This window comes from Bombyx mori, chromosome 19 (assembly GCF_030269925.1).
Source record: "Bombyx mori chromosome 19, ASM3026992v2".
NCBI classification, from domain to species: domain Eukaryota; kingdom Metazoa; phylum Arthropoda; class Insecta; order Lepidoptera; family Bombycidae; genus Bombyx; species Bombyx mori.
The window spans coordinates 10,327,402-10,343,493 of NC_085125.1; the positions used below are offsets into that span (position 1 = coordinate 10,327,402).

At 41.4% G+C, this 16,092-nt stretch overlaps 1 protein-coding gene across 3 annotated transcripts in view; it reads left to right on the top strand.

Annotated features, from left to right (window-relative positions):
• The first annotated feature begins 4,396 nt into the window (after positions 1-4,396).
• SC1 (voltage-dependent cation channel SC1) overlaps positions 4,397-16,092 on the top strand; it is a 207,907-nt gene continuing 196,211 nt past the window's right edge. For 2 of the 3 annotated variants that reach the window (XM_062673803.1, XM_062673804.1), the window contains exon 1: positions 4,402-4,550. The gene's annotated coding sequence lies outside the window, so the exon portion shown is untranslated. 3 annotated transcript variants of the gene reach the window in all.

Here is a 16,092-nt window from a genome sequence, read left to right on the forward strand (position 1 = left end):
ATCCTCAGTAGTGAGGGAACGATATAGAAGAGAGAATTTTTTGAGAATAGAGAAAATGTAATATGTACATTAAAGGAACCTAAATCTTAAAGGCATTCGATCAAGATGAGGCATTAGTAATTAAGGTCGAATTTAGATCATTAAGCCGAACACTAAAATAATAAATGCCTGTATATCTGACGCAAACGTCAAATGTTCATTTATATTGCATGAATGTTTCGGGTCTGTGTGTTTGAGCACTCTATCCATTAACAGTGCCGAGATTTTTGTACATTTTCACGAGAAGTTCGCCACTGAAGTGGAGCACTCGCATTTCCGTTGGATATTTCTAAAAAAAGAGCCGCGCGACGGTAAAAATTCAAAGTAAAAACACTCATACATAAACATTGTCGACGTCTCAAATGAAGTGGCCGGGGGACTAATCAGTTCGAGTGTTTTTCACGAGGTATAAAATATTTTTACTGGTAGTAGAACCTCTTGTGAGTCCGCGCGGGTAGGTACCCATGTCTTGCCTATTTCTGCAGTAATGCGTTTCGGTTTGAAGGGTTTTAGCCGTTGTAACTATACTGAGATCTTAGAACTTATATCTCAAGGTGGGTGGCGCATTTACGTTGTAGATATCTATGGGCTCCAGTGAACACCAGGTGGGCTGTGAGCTAGTCCACCGTCCATTTAAAAAAAAAAATATTCGTTTATGAGGATGATGAGGAATTTATACGGAGGAGAGGATTTATTTTTAATTTAGCACATTTATCGAATAATGACAGGTGACCGCGCGGCCAGCATAGCACATTAGCAGGAGCTACATTTAATGTTTTTTTTTTTTTAAGAATCTCAAACAAAGCTAGGGAACACGCAGCAACCTGTCACGCAACCGACTCACGCGACCGTTTCGATTAGACCGCAGTGCTGAGCGATCGTTACCCTACCGCGAAAGTGGATGATTCCGATTCTAATTGCGTATTCCATTCATCATGCCACTAAAGTTTTTTTTTTAGGCAAAAGGGTCATCGTGACATTACTATCGGTCAAGTATCAGAATTCATTTTGGGTAAACTAATCCTTTTCATCTTTTTTATTTCATTTTAGCAGTTTGATATTATAAGGGAATGGAATCCAAATATTTAATGGAGATGTCAGCGTTGCAATGGACTCCGGAACATATTTAGGCATTTATTTATCTTTAAGGTGTTTTAAGTTTAAGTCTTTAAGTTTGTATGATATTTTAAGAACAGCATATATCGACTTTTGGTGTCTGTACTGTGACTGTAGCCTCTTACAAATAGAACAGACTAATATCCACATTTCGGATTAAGTCAACGAGCACATTACGGACATCACTACATAGTATAAAACAAAGTCGCTTTCTCTGTCCCTATATCTGTCTGTCGCTATGTATGCTTAAATCTTTAAAACTACGCAACGGATTTTGATGCGTTTTTTTTTTAATAGATATAATGATTGAAGACGAAGGTTTATTATAATAACATCCATTAAATAGTGGAGAAAACAATAATAAATAACAGTTTCGGAAGCGAAGCGAGGGCGGGTCGCTAGTCAAGAATAATCGAATGCTTATATCTGTCTTTTTTGAGAATGCTTCAGACAATCTCGCCAACCATTCATAAGGCTTAACAAAATCCCAATATTCAATAAAGAAAACAAGCTAATTCCACGAAAGGTACGCGAGGTGAATGATTTAAACAAAAATGTCATAATATTAATAGAGAAGATGGTTGGTGCTTATCCAAAGCCCGGATTCGCTTATCGTGAAAATGAAAATGCAAGCTATAGAAACTGACGAACCTAAAGCTGCTGTTAGTCGGTTCATGTGGGCAGAGAAACGTAAATTTCGAACATTTGACGCAAGTCTGCATAGCATTTAAATATCGACGAATCATAGCTCGGCTGCCCGTGACCACGAAAACTTTTATTTTTTATTTATTTTTTATTGCTTAGATGGGTGGACGAGCTCACAGCCCATGGATATCTACAACGTAAATGCGCGACTCACCTTGAGATATAAGTTCTAAAGTCTCAGTATAGTTACAACGGCTGACCCGTCACAAATTACAAATTGAAAATATTTAATCTGGGATTAACGGTTAGTTTTAATTGTATTATAATCTCTTGTTGTTTCGTGTCTTTTGAAAGCTACGTCTCAATGTCTACAGTGAGGTTGAAAATAAACACATCGCAGAAGAAGGGGCAGTGTTGCGGCAAACAGATAACGGCATACCAAATTTTCGTTAAAGCTTATTTTAAAAAACAATTTTTTTTTACTAATGACATTTCGGCCTTTCTGGTGCTAGGAGGTTATCAGAGCCTGTAGACGACACACCAAGAATGCCGTCACTCCCATTGAAACACGAAGTCGATATGTCAACATTACGCCAACGCCCATCTAAGCTTTCAAAACTGAAGGAGCTACTGTTTTGCAGCAGAAGCAGGCGTGGTGAGTGTAAAGCTACCCGTGCCGCCCCACAGCACCCAGCCACTGATATTGGGGTAGTTTTAATAATTTAAATTTTGTGTCTTTTTTGGGTGGACGAACCCACTGCCCACCTGGTGTTAAGTGGTTACCACAGCCCATAGACATCTACAACGTAAATACCGATGCTCTCCTTGTGACATGAGTTCTAAGGTCTCACTTTTAACAGTACAACGGCTGCCCCACTCTTCAAATCAAAACGCATTACTGCTTCACTGCAGAAATAGACAGGGTGATGGTACCTACCCGTACGGACTCACAAGACGTCTTACCAAAGAATGTTAATGATGTAGTCCCGTCAATGTACGAGAAGTACTACCAGTGAAAACAGAAGTCTACAGAAGTAAATTAGTTCTAACCGAACTGAATGTCAAACTTGGCTAGGTTACTAAAGAACATAAGCACTATAGCGCGGATGGTAAGTGGTCCTTGACACGTGGGCTCAAAATCTGAATGACAGCTCTTAAAGCGTAAATGTTCTTCTAAATTCGCGACCAAACTAAGGAGCTAACACTGCCAATGGATACAATTAATTCAAAGTCCTCTCTCACGTTCAGATATAAAGACAGTTTCAATTGCATTAGTATCGTGCTCATTCGTTGCAATAGATGAAGCGCTGGTAGCAACCAGTACTGGGAAACAGCCTACTAAATACATAATTGCGTTAGTTTGACGGACAGAAATAGATAATACTTTTGTTATTAGATATATTTTTACTGATTCATTTGATTGTCTGAATTTACTACGTAATGTGTTAAAGTTTTTAAATTTAGAACACATATTAGAGCCTTAATGTATAAAAAGTCAGTTTTTATTGCATAGTGAATTACCTATAACTTGGTACTTTTTACTTGGAACTCTTTCGTTTGCTGAATCCTGAATTATAAAGTATTTAAAAAAATATGGAAATAAGAGTTATAAATTAAAATTTTCAAATAAAACACAAGAAAACTAGCTGAAATAAACGATAAATACTACCATTGAATCCAGCCAAATAATTCATTGCTATTCGACTCAATATTTCCGATTAAAATTGTGTAGTTCATTTTGTTTAATCTTGCTATTTCAACTGACTATTGAAATGGTGAAAACATCTTTGAAATGAAATAGTGCTTCGAAAAATAAAATAGGTTGATTTTTGCTATCGTTATGTGAGATATATAGTACTAGAATATTAAAAAAAGCAAACTAGCATATTAAGCAAAAGATACGGTGTATTTACGATTATTCTCAAACATAAGCATCAAAAATGAACTTAAATTTTCACATATTGTATGTATTTCTTTCCGTAGCAAAGGTAATAGTCATCGTAGCGTTCTCGTAGAGATGCTCATGTAGCGGCCGTAGCATTACGTAGCACCCGCTACAAAGCCGAACGAAGACAAAGCGTAGCATTATGTTTTTGTTGTTCCCTGTTCCATAGTTTCAGAAGTTGGAGTGGCATTTGTGTTGTCATGTGAAAATTAAACATTACGTGTATAATATATGTGAAAATTCAAATTCTTTAATCGATTGAATGCGACCGTGAAAATTATAAATTCACGATAAAGAAAACATCGTTGAATCGACTTAATATTATTTGCTTCAATCACGATCGGTCCATTCCATTAGTAGTTACGACGTGATCGGCTTTCGGTAAAGGTAAAGAATCAATATGAAGTTTTAATCGAGTTTGTGACCTAGAAAACATCGGGATCGCGTTTTCGTCAGCGAACCGTTGACCGCATCGCATTCGATCGAGTTAAGTTTTACTTTCACGGAACGTACGCGCCTCGTGTCGAATCGATAGGGCGTGCGGCCGTCACGGCTGCAGGCAGCGGTACGACAATTACCGTGCCGCGGCCGCTTGTAACGCGAATTTAGGGCAAGGAAACGCGGCGGCGCGGCGGCAACCCCGCCCGGGCCAGTCCGCGTCGCGCCCCGCGCCGGCCGCCCGTGTGCACGCGACCATGCGCACGCCTCAACGCGATCGCCGCCTCGCACCTCACCACTCAAACTTTACACTTTTTATGTGAAATCGATTGAACTTTCGTTTCGTCCCGAGATCGATATTTTGCCGGTGAGTTTAGTCGCTCATTTTTAATTTATTTATAAGATTGGTTTTTTTTTGTTCGCAACGTGAAACTTTGAATTCGAAAGTCAAAACCGTTGCGCGCTCGTCATGTGTGCGACGCGGTAATGTATCGACAATGACATAAAATCTGAACGTGAAATCCTTTCCAAGTATAAATTGACTTACGAAATACCATATATATAAATATAAGCAACGATAAGTTCGTTCGACGCGAGCCCGGAAATCGGCACGGTAATAAACGCCAATCGCCAAACCGCCACAAAGGTGAAAGGTCAGAAACTAGTTCCAAACTTCTCGCGTCAACGCTAAAGACGTTCACGAAGTTTGTAATAAAAAGTAACGTTCGGTGTTTGATCGTAATCTACCTGACCTGAAATACGCTCGAAATGCGTGGCGGTCATGTTCGGGGCTCCTTTCTGTATATATATATATATAAACAAAAAAACAATTTTCATAAAGAGTTGAATTTACGTTGCGAATGATGTAATTGATCAATGTTTGTTACACGTAAACATAGTCTTCGTTAATTATAGCAGGAGTGAAACTATAACAAATGTTGAATCATAGACCGTATGTTTTAACGTGAAACAGACAGTATCGACAAATTCAACGTAGCGCGTTCAAAAGTGTGATGCAGTCAGTGTACATTTATGATTTTTGTTGTCCTACTCTGACTTTTTCCCTATGAATCTAATTCTTATCATCCGACGTAGTTCATTGAGAAATAAGATATTTATCCTGCTCATCTATCCATACTTGGCGTAAAGAAAGGCGCGCACTTGTCTTTTGTTTGTAACAAGGTAATCTATATCTATCTATATATATCTATATATATATATATATATAAAAATGAATTGCTGTTCGTTAGTCTCGCTAAAACTCGAGAACGGCAGGACCGATTTGGCTAATTTTGGTCTTGAATTATTTGTGGAAGTCCAGAGAAGGTTTAAAAGGTAGATAAATATGAAAATGGTCGGAATTGAATAAAAGTAACAATTTTGTTGTTTCTTTGATGTGTCCCCCGTCGGACGGATTCCTTTTGTTTGTTTTAAGTTTATTTTACACAAAAGTTTAGGTCTTTTATTTATCGATTGAGGCACAACGAAGTCTGCCGGGTCAGCTATTAACAAATTAATATTTTTGTTATACAATAATACCTGAAGAATAAAAATAAATATAAAGACACACAAAATTAATTCAGTTTTGGTGTTCTTTGAATAGTGCACTAAACGATTAGGTCATAAGGCTTTGAAGTATGTACACACGTATTTTTCGTTTGAGAAACGATTCTTTCGTATTATCCGTCCGGAATCCGATTCGATAAGGAATTCATGTGTACACTCAATAATAAATCTGTACAAAAGCGAAAATGTGAGAGAATGAAATGTGAGAGAAAATATGAGTGTGTGCGTTTCTTAGGTAGGTACTTCTTTTGTACTGCAAAGAATTTAAAAAAGGAAATTGTGTCGAAATCATACGCATTTAGTACCGTAACTATAATTAAAACTATTCTTACGGTTTATTTTTACGTTTTTTCTTTTATCATTTCCGGCGCTTCGAATAACAAACGTGAGATTAATCCGTAATAATATTTTCATCCGTAATATCCGTTATTAATCCGTAATACAGAAGAAAACATTGTAAAATTAGCGCTAACTGATTTTTGTAGACGTACTTCGAAACTTCGAGCTTTATAATATGTATTTGCAAAACTCCAAATGGAAAAAGAGCTTTTTTTTCGGTAAGCATCGATCGGGTCGGTCAAATTAACTTATGCATAATGATATAAGAAAATTTGGTCACTACTCGAAGAACCGCTATATACCGCGATTTTTGTTACAAGAATTAAGTAATGGGTGGGTAAGTAATGATGCAATAGTCCTCCTGATATAGCGAATTTTTGGAAAACGACAAAGCAAATGAAAATCTATTAATATTATTTATTGAAGTAACTAGTACTCATTATTTTAATACCTCTGTAAAACTGTTAGTATCAAATATTAAATAACTATTATATAGGTAAATAATGAAATGAAATGAAATTATAGGAGACAATAGAACGCATTATGTCTGTCTAATGATAAGAATAATAATAGTCATCTTCCGGTCGCCAAAATTGTAGCGCTATTTACGAAGAGGCATTGCTAAAATTATCATGTTCCTTACAATGCACAAATTCCTTAGGTGGGACAAAGAGAGTTTTCATTCCTTAGCTGATGCGTTCTATTTTGAGCAATGAATGGGCTTCACTGTGGGTCAAGTTTATCTACTCTTGGTTAGTCATGACATCATCGTATATCCGTGTTTCAATACAAACTCATTTGAGACTTTGGTTGGAGATATATTCGGGCCAGTAAATACTGCATATCTTTCGAAGTGATTGAACAAAGTCGGCTGAGGTGCCTTTTTTTTTCAATTATAGTTCAAAGATAGTTTATTTGATTCTATTTTGCTTCTTCATTTTGCGTTTTGCCACTATATGGGATTGGTACAGCATGTTCTATTTTCCATTCCGGCCTATCATACGATATCGCTGCACTCTTGTTTGCACTGATGTCTTGAAGTCAGTGAAATTGACATTCAAAGAATCCGTTAATTACAACTAATGTTCTGTTTATGTATGTATACTGTATGAGTATTTGTATAGGTATATAGTATTGTTATTATTTTTCATATTTCTCAAAAAGAAATACACCCGCCACAGAACCCTTTACACCACCCTTGCTTGACTGATAGAGAATGCCTTAGGCATTAAGTCCGCCACTCCACTTTGGTGCATAAAGCTGAATAAATAAATAATTGAACAAACAAACATACATACATACATGTCAAGCTATAAGAAGTGTTACAATGAAACCAAAGTACCAAATTACGTTTTCACCATCAATGAAACCAATATAAAACCCCATATGGGCAAGTACGAATTGTACGTCTAATAAAATTTGCCGAAATTCCGGAATATTTTACGTAGCTAAATTAAAAAAGTTATTTATAAACAAGCGACGGCCTGTTGGATGGAAAAGATTACAGCAAATAATTCTTGACATTGCTAAAACGTGAACCTTCGCTCGGATATTGTCTAAAGCGTCTTACAATTTAATTTAAGTTTTAGGAACTTTTCGATATTGTGAAATAAAAAAAAAAGTCTTAAAAAGCAGGTTTTATTCGTTTTTTTTTAATAATCAAAGGCGACTTGAGATGATACTTTTATGATTGTATTTAGTTTTTTGTTTGTAGTTTTGTTGTAGATTGTTAGTAGTTTTGTTGTTTTGCTTGGGCCACTGATCTATATGTTGATAACAGGCATTTCTATTTTAATTTTAATTATACCTTAGCGTTTTGATTATATTATGTATTGAATGCGTTTCATAAGGTTTTTAATACTGACTTTTGGTGAGCTATGTATGTATATAGGTATATGCATGCATGTGTATGTATGTATACTTGCATTACAATAAGTTTTGATTTCTTTGAGATTAATTCCTAATTAAGGAGAAAAAATAATTCTGTTATCAAGAAAACTTCGCAAAAAATAGAGTTTATTTTTACGGTAAATTGAAATCATGTAACAAGACTGACTTGTTTGATTTCATTAGTAACTCTTAAATATGATGTTCTTATTTCAATTAATTTTATTATTTCTATTTATATAAGTTTTTATTAAATTTTTTATTCCTGAAATAATTCCTTTCGATTGATTTTAAAAAAAAATACATTATCTTGAAATAATAATTATATTTGTAATAAAAATGATGTTCAGCTTCATTGAGAAACCACATTGTACCACCATTTATCGTAAATTGCAGTGTTCTAAAAAACACATCATGCTATTATGTATTATTGTGTGTTAAATTAAGACATCTAAAAATTAACATTATACTACAATAAAATAATATTATTGAGAATATGAGTGTGAGTCCTCTTGTGAGTCCGCGCGGGTAGGTACCACCACCGTGCCTATTTCTGCCGTGAAGCAGTAAAGGGTGGGGCAGCCGTTGTAACTATACTTGAGACCTTAGAACTTATATCTCAAGGTGGGTGGCGCATTTACGTTGTAGATGTCTACGGGCTCCAGTAACCACTTAACACCAGGTGGGCTGTGAGCTCGTCCATCCATCTAAGCAATCTATCTATCTATCTATATATATAAAAATGAATTGCTGTTCGTTAGTCTCGCTAAAACTCGAGAACGGCTGGACCGATTTAGCAAATTTTGGTCTTGAATTATTTGTGGAAAAAAGTCGTCGTGGCCTAAAGGATAAGACGTCCGGTGCTTTCGTATCGAGCGATGCACCGATGTTCGAATCTCGCTGGCGGGTACCAATTTTTCTAATGAAACACGTACTCAACAAATGTTCACGATTGACTTCCACGGTGAAGGAATAACATCGTGCAATAAAAATCAAACCCGCAAAATTATAATTTGCGTAATTACTGGTGGTAGGACCTCTTGTGAGTCCGCACGGGTAGGTACCACCGCCCCGCCTATTTCTGCCGTGAAGCAGTAATGCGTTTTGGTTTGCAGGGTGGGGCAGCCGTTGTAACTATACTGAGATCTTAGAACTTATATCTCAAGGTGGGTGGCGCATTTACGTTGTAGATGTCTATGGGCTCCAGTAACCACTTAACACCAGGTGGGCTGTGAGATCGTCCACACATCTAAGTAATAAAAAAAAAAAAGATAAATATGAAAATGCTCGGATTAACTAAAAATAACAATTTTGTTTTTCCTTTGATGTGTCCCCCGTCGGACGGATTCCTTTTGTTTGTTTTAAGTTTATTTTATACAAAAGTTTAGGTCTTTTATTTCTCGATTGAGGCACTACGAAGTCTGCCGGGTCAGATAGTAAAAAAATAATAATTAGAATACATGTCTTTGACCAATTTTCTACGTGACCGTGACTCAAATTATTTGTTAAATACTAATATTAACTTGTTAAATAAATTTTGGAGTTTCTATGTAAATATAGTTTCGTATGGATCACAACACAGTAGCCATAACACAAGAGAAAAATCTTATAACCATATTTGTCTCAATCACCTATTTGTCTTCGTTCGGTCTTTGAGTACACAGGCTGTGAATTCAACATATTAATTTATTTTAAGGCATATTAATTTATAAAAAAAATTATAGCAGATTACGAGAGTCGAGGCTTCGATTATTTTTCTTTGCGCCTGGAAACATTGATACCAGTTATAAAATCTACTTTTTTATCTTCCAAAGTTTATTTTGTTATTAAGATACAGTTTATTTAATATCTATTAATATTTAAATGTTGATATTTATACGGCGGGAGTGCAAAAAAGTTTAATGTTCGTTAATGATTAATGTACCTAATTTTTTTTTTTTTTTGTAAAATGTGTCTACGTTCTCTTTTTTTGGCCATCGCGTACGCAAAACTCCATTATCATATCTTAAGTAGTTAAGACACGACAGGGCTACGAACAAGTTCATTTTCACATCTATAACAAATATTATAGAGTAGACATCAAACGTATGCTGATTCTTATTTGAGAACTAGCTCAACGCTCCACATAATCGGATAAACGGGTCGCAAACACGTAGAACGCAAACAAATCCACAAATATTTGTTTTCTACATTAACGAACAAAACATACCGACATAGCTATGCTCGAAAACATCATCTAACATCTAAATATAATAATAATAATAAAATAAATAAATAAATATTTACTAACAATCACGCCACGTTAACTGGTCCCGTGATAAGTTCGTAAAGAACTTGTGTTACAGGTACCAGATAACGGAAATAAATGTAAGATTTTTATTATACACACACATATATTTAAGATACATCCATAACCCTGGAAAAGACATTTATATTTATCATACAAATATCTTGCCGTGGCGGGATTCGAACCCGCGACCCCCTTGTGTAGTGACCATGTCACTTACCACTACACCAGACGATCGTCAAATAATGTAATGTAATACAAGTCACGAAAAGGCTATTTCATTTTACAATAACAATATACGTTTTGAGGAAAATTGCGTTCATTTATCTAGTTTATATATTCTTCGCGTTTTGAAAGGGTTAAGGTTCACGCAGTTTGAAAAAGGGAATACTCTAGTAAACTACCCTGCGCTCTGGTTGTATTATAAGTCGCCGTGACCTAAAAGATAAGATGCCCGGTGTACTTTGATTATGTCGGTGATCAAATTCCACAGGCAGGTACCAAGTTTTTACTGGTGCTACGACCTCTTGTAAGTTCGCACGGGTAGGTACCACCGCCCTGCTTATTTCTGCCGTGAAGTAATGCGTTTCGGTTTGAAGGGTGCAGCCGTTGTAACTATACTGAGACCTTAGAACTATATCTCAAGGTGTGTGGCGCATTTAAGTTGTAGATGTCTATGGGCTCCAGTAACCACTTAACACCAGGTGGGCTGTGAGGTCGTCCACACATCTAAGCAATAAAAAAAAAATTAAAAAGGAATTGCTGTTCGTTAGTCTCGCTAAAACTCGAGAACGGCTGGACCGATTTGGCTAATTTTGGTTTTGAATTATTTGTGGAAGTCCAGGGAAGGTTTAAAAGGTACATAAATATGAAAATTCGGATTCCTTTTATTTGTTTTAAGTTTATTTTATACAAAAGTTTAGGTCTTTTATTTATCGATTGAGGCACTACGAAGTCTGCCGGGTTAGCGTGTGTCCATATATAAAAAAAAAAAAATGTTTTCATTGTTATGTTGGTAACATTGATGTACTTCATCATTCCGATAGAGGCACCCGTCACGTGCGGACGTGCTCATCGACCACTCGTTCGCCCGGTCTTTGTTCGCCCGGCTTTTGTTAGCCCGGCCATTGTTCGCGCGGCCTGTGATCGTGATACATCTGCCGACCAAGTGTTTTTCCTGGAAGCTTTTATTTGTTTCGTTTTAGTTTTTTTGTGTTCGTGGTACATTTGCCGACAAAGTGGTTTCCTGCAAGTATTTATTTGTTTTGTTTCTTTTTGTTATTTCTGATTTGTTTTGCTTTTTCTTTGTCCTGTAGTAATCGCGCCGCATTGCCACCTGTGTTCAATAGAACCGCTCAGGTCCGAGAAGTTGGGGCCTCGCCGCAAGGCGAGTGTTTTCTAAGACCCAGGGTAGCCCCACCTGGGCACGTAGACATCATGGACGCTGTATTTGCGGAATTTCTCCGGCTTCGCTACCCAAAGCTCACTTCCGAGTTTCAGGCCTTCAAGGCCGATCACACCGCGAGCCCTCTCGTGGACTCCGCCGAGCTCGCTGCTCCTGCGTCGCCTGTACCTGCGTGCAAAGCTTCTGCATCGAGCACCGCAGCCTCCGTCGTGCCTGCCGTTCCCGCGTCGCCTATACTGGCGAGTAAAACTGCTGCGTCGTCCGCCGTGGTCACCGTTCCAGCAGCGCGATCATCCGCGGCCTCCGTCGCGCCTTCCAAAACACCTACTCGTAGGTCACCTGCGCCCGCCTCCTCGTCCTCCGACTCTGACTCGGACATGGAGGTTGACCTCGCCCCCGCCTCATCGACGGATGGATTCACCCTGGTACAGAAGGGTAAGAAGCGTGCCGCGGAGTCCCGAGCTCCCGCGGCCGCTAAAATTAGCAAAGCCGCGAACGCGTCGCGCCCCCGCCCTCAGACTCCCGTTGCGCCCCCAGTCCGTGCCACTCCGTCGCCGCGTCCGGTGGCACAAAATAAAACCCAGACCCCTCCCCCGGTTATCCTTCAGGAGAAGGCAGCTTGGGATCGAGTTTGCCTGGCCCTTAAGGCCAAAAATATAAATTTCACGAATGCCCGTAACCTCGCGAACGGCATTCAAATTAAGGTTCAAACACCCGACGACCATAGGGCCCTCTCTTCTTACCTCCGCAAGGAACGTATAAGTTTCCATACTTATACGCTCCAGGAGGAGCGCGAACTCCGCGTTGTAATACGTGGAATCCCTAAAGAGTTAGATGTAGAGCTCGTCAAGGCCGATCTGTTAGAACAGGGCTTTCCAGTGAATTCTGTGCACCGTATGCACACCGGTCGCGGTAGGGAGCCATATAATATGGTTCTAGTCACCCTCCAGCCTACCCCCGAGGGTAAGAAAATCTTCAACACACAGGCCGTCTGTAGGCTCTCCGGTATCGCCGTCGAAGCCCCCCATAAAAAAGGCACTCCTAGCCAGTGCCATAACTGTCAACTGTACGGGCACTCTTCCCGTAACTGTCACGCGCGCCCCCGATGTGTTAAGTGTTTGGGCGATCACGCCACGGCCCTCTGCGCTCGCGACCAAAAAACCGCGACGGAACCGCCTAGCTGCGTCCTGTGTCAAACACAGGGTCACCCCGCAAATTACCGCGGGTGCCCCCGAGCCCCGAAAATAAATCGCCGCGTCGCCCGCCAAAACCGCCTCCGAGCTTCCGGCCCAGACATCAAAGCCTCGGCACCCTCTGTGTCGCAGGCTAAGCCAGCGTTCGTTCCGGCGCCGGTGCCCAGTGTCTCGGCCTGGGCGAAACCGCTGCCGTATATGAACACGGCTACAATTCCCTCCTCCGCGATTCGTCCCGCCCCCGCGACTCGTCCCGCCCCCGCGACTCGTCCCTCTCCCGCGACTTGCCCTCCGACCGCGTCCGACAATCTCGCTTTAGCGATCGACTTCTTTCAGTCGATCAACTTTGAGCGCGTTAACGCTTTGGGCGACGCCATTCGCGCTGCCTCCACTGCACAACACTTTATCGCCGTTGTGCAAGAATACGCCGACGTATACGCGTCATTAAATACGTACGTCCTCCCCTCACTCCGCCGGTAATCAATGGCGTATATAAGTAGAGTAAAGCCCCTATCCGTAACGATAGGATTTTTTAACGCTTACGGTCTCGCAAATCAACGTGATCAGGTTTCTGACTTTTTGCGTGACCATCAAATTGATATATTTTTAGTGCAGGAGACCCTACTTAAGCCCGCGCGCCGTGACCCTAAAATCGCGAACTATAACATGGTCAGGAATGACAGGCTCTCTGCTCGTGGTGGTGGTACCGTCATTTACTATAGAAGAGCCCTGCATTGCGTCCCGCTCGATCCTCCCGCGCTCGCTAATATCGAAGCATCAGTGTGCCGAATCTCACTGACGGGACACGCGCCGATCGTTATCGCGTCCGTTTATCTTCCACCGGATAAGATCGTTCTAAGCAGTGATATCGAGGCGCTGCTCGGCATGGGGAGCTCTGTCATTCTGGCGGGCGACCTAAATTGTAAACACATCAGGTGGAACTCACACACCACAACTCCGAATGGCAGGCGGCTTGACGCGTTAGTCGATGATCTCGCCTTCGATATCGTCGCTCCGCTAACCCCGACTCACTACCCGCTAAATATCGCACATCGCCCGGATATACTCGACATAGCGTTATTAAAAAACGTAACTCTGAACTTACACTCGATCGAAGTAGTTTCAGAGTTAGATTCAGACCACCGTCCCGTCGTTATGAAGCTCGGTCGCGCTCCCGATTCCGTTCCCGTCACGAGGACTGTGGTGGATTGGCACACGCTGGGCATCAGCCTGGCTGAATCTGATCCACCATCGCTCCCGTTTAGCTCGGACTCTACCCCGTCTCCTCAGGATACCGCTGAAGCCATAGACATCTTAACGTCACACATCACCTCGACATTAGATAGGTCATCGAAACAAGTTGTAGCGGAGGACTTCCTTTACCGCTTCGGGTTGCCCGACGATATTAGGGAACTCCTTAGAGCTAAGAACGCCTCGATACGCGCCTACGACAGGTATCCTACCGCGGAAAATCGTATTCGAATGCGTGCCCTACAACGCGACGTAAAGTCTCGCATCGCCGAAGTCCGAGATGCCAGATGGTCTGATTTCTTAGAAGGACTCGCGCCCTCCCAAAGGTCTTACTACCGCTTAGCTCGTACTCTCAAATCGGATACGGTAGTAACTATGCCCCCCCTCGTAGGCCCCTCAGGCCGACTCGCGGCGTTCGATGATGACGAAAAAGCAGAGCTGCTGGCCGATACATTGCAAACCCAGTGCACGCCCAGCACTCAATCCGTGGACCCTGTTCATGTAGAATTAGTAGACAGTGAGGTAGAACGCAGAGCCTCCTTGCCACCCTCTGATGCGTTACCACCCGTCACCCCGATGGAAGTTAAAGACTTGATCAAAGACCTACGTCCTCGCAAGGCTCCCGGTTCCGACGGTATATCCAACCGCGTTATTAAACTTCTACCCGTCCAACTCATCGTGCTGTTGGCATCTATTTTCAGTGCCGCTATGGCGAACTGTATCTTTCCCGCGGTGTGGAAAGAAGCAGACGTTATCGGCATACATAAACCCGGTAAACCAAAAAATCATCCGACGAGCTACCGCCCGATTAGCCTCCTCATGTCTCTAGGCAAACTGTATGAGCGTCTGCTCTACAAACGCCTCAGAGACTTCGTCTCATCCAAGGGCATTCTCATCGATGAACAATTCGGATTCCGTACAAATCACTCATGCGTTCAACAGGTGCACCGCCTCACGGAGCACATTCTTGTGGGGCTTAATCGACCAAAACCGTTATACACGGGAGCTCTCTTCTTCGACGTCGCAAAAGCGTTCGACAAAGTCTGGCACAATGGTTTGATTTTCAAACTATTCAACATGGGCGTGCCGGATAGTCTCGTGCTCATCTTACGGGACTTCTTGTCGAACCGCTCTTTTCGATATCGAGTCGAGGGAACCCGCTCCTCCCCACGACCTCTCACAGCAGGAGTCCCGCAAGGCTCTGTCCTCTCACCCCTCCTATTTAGCTTATTCGTTAACGATATTCCCCGGTCGCCGCCGACCCATTTAGCTTTATTCGCCGACGACACGACTGTTTACTATTCCAGTAGAAACAAGTCCCTAATCGCGAAGAAGCTTCAGAGCGCAGCCCTAGCCCTAGGACAGTGGTTCCGAAAATGGCGCATAGACATCAACCCAGCGAAAAGTACTGCGGTGCTATTTCAGAGGGGAAGCTCCACATGGATTTCCTCCCGTATTAGGAGGAGGAATCTCACACCCCCGATTACTCTCTTTAGTCAATCCATACCCTGGGCCAGGAAGGTCAAGTACCTGGGCGTTACCCTGGATGCATCGATGACATTCCGCCCGCATATAAAATCAGTCCGTGACCGTGCCGCGTTTATTCTCGGTAGACTCTACCCCATGATCTGTAAGCGGAGTAAAATGTCCCTTCGGAACAAGGTGACACTTTACAAAACTTGCATAAGGCCCGTCATGACTTACGCGAGTGTGGTGTTCGCTCACGCGGCCCGCACACACATAGACACCCTCCAATCTCTACAATCCCGCTTTTGCAGGTTAGCCGTCGGAGCTCCGTGGTTCGTGAGGAACGTTGACCTACACGATGACCTGGGCCTCGAATCTATTCAGAAATACATGAAGTCAGCGTCGGAACGGTACTTCGATAAGGCTATGCGTCATGATAATCGCCTTATCGTTGCCGCCGCTGACTACTCCCCGAATCCTGATCACGCAGGAGCCAGTCACCGTCGACGCCCTA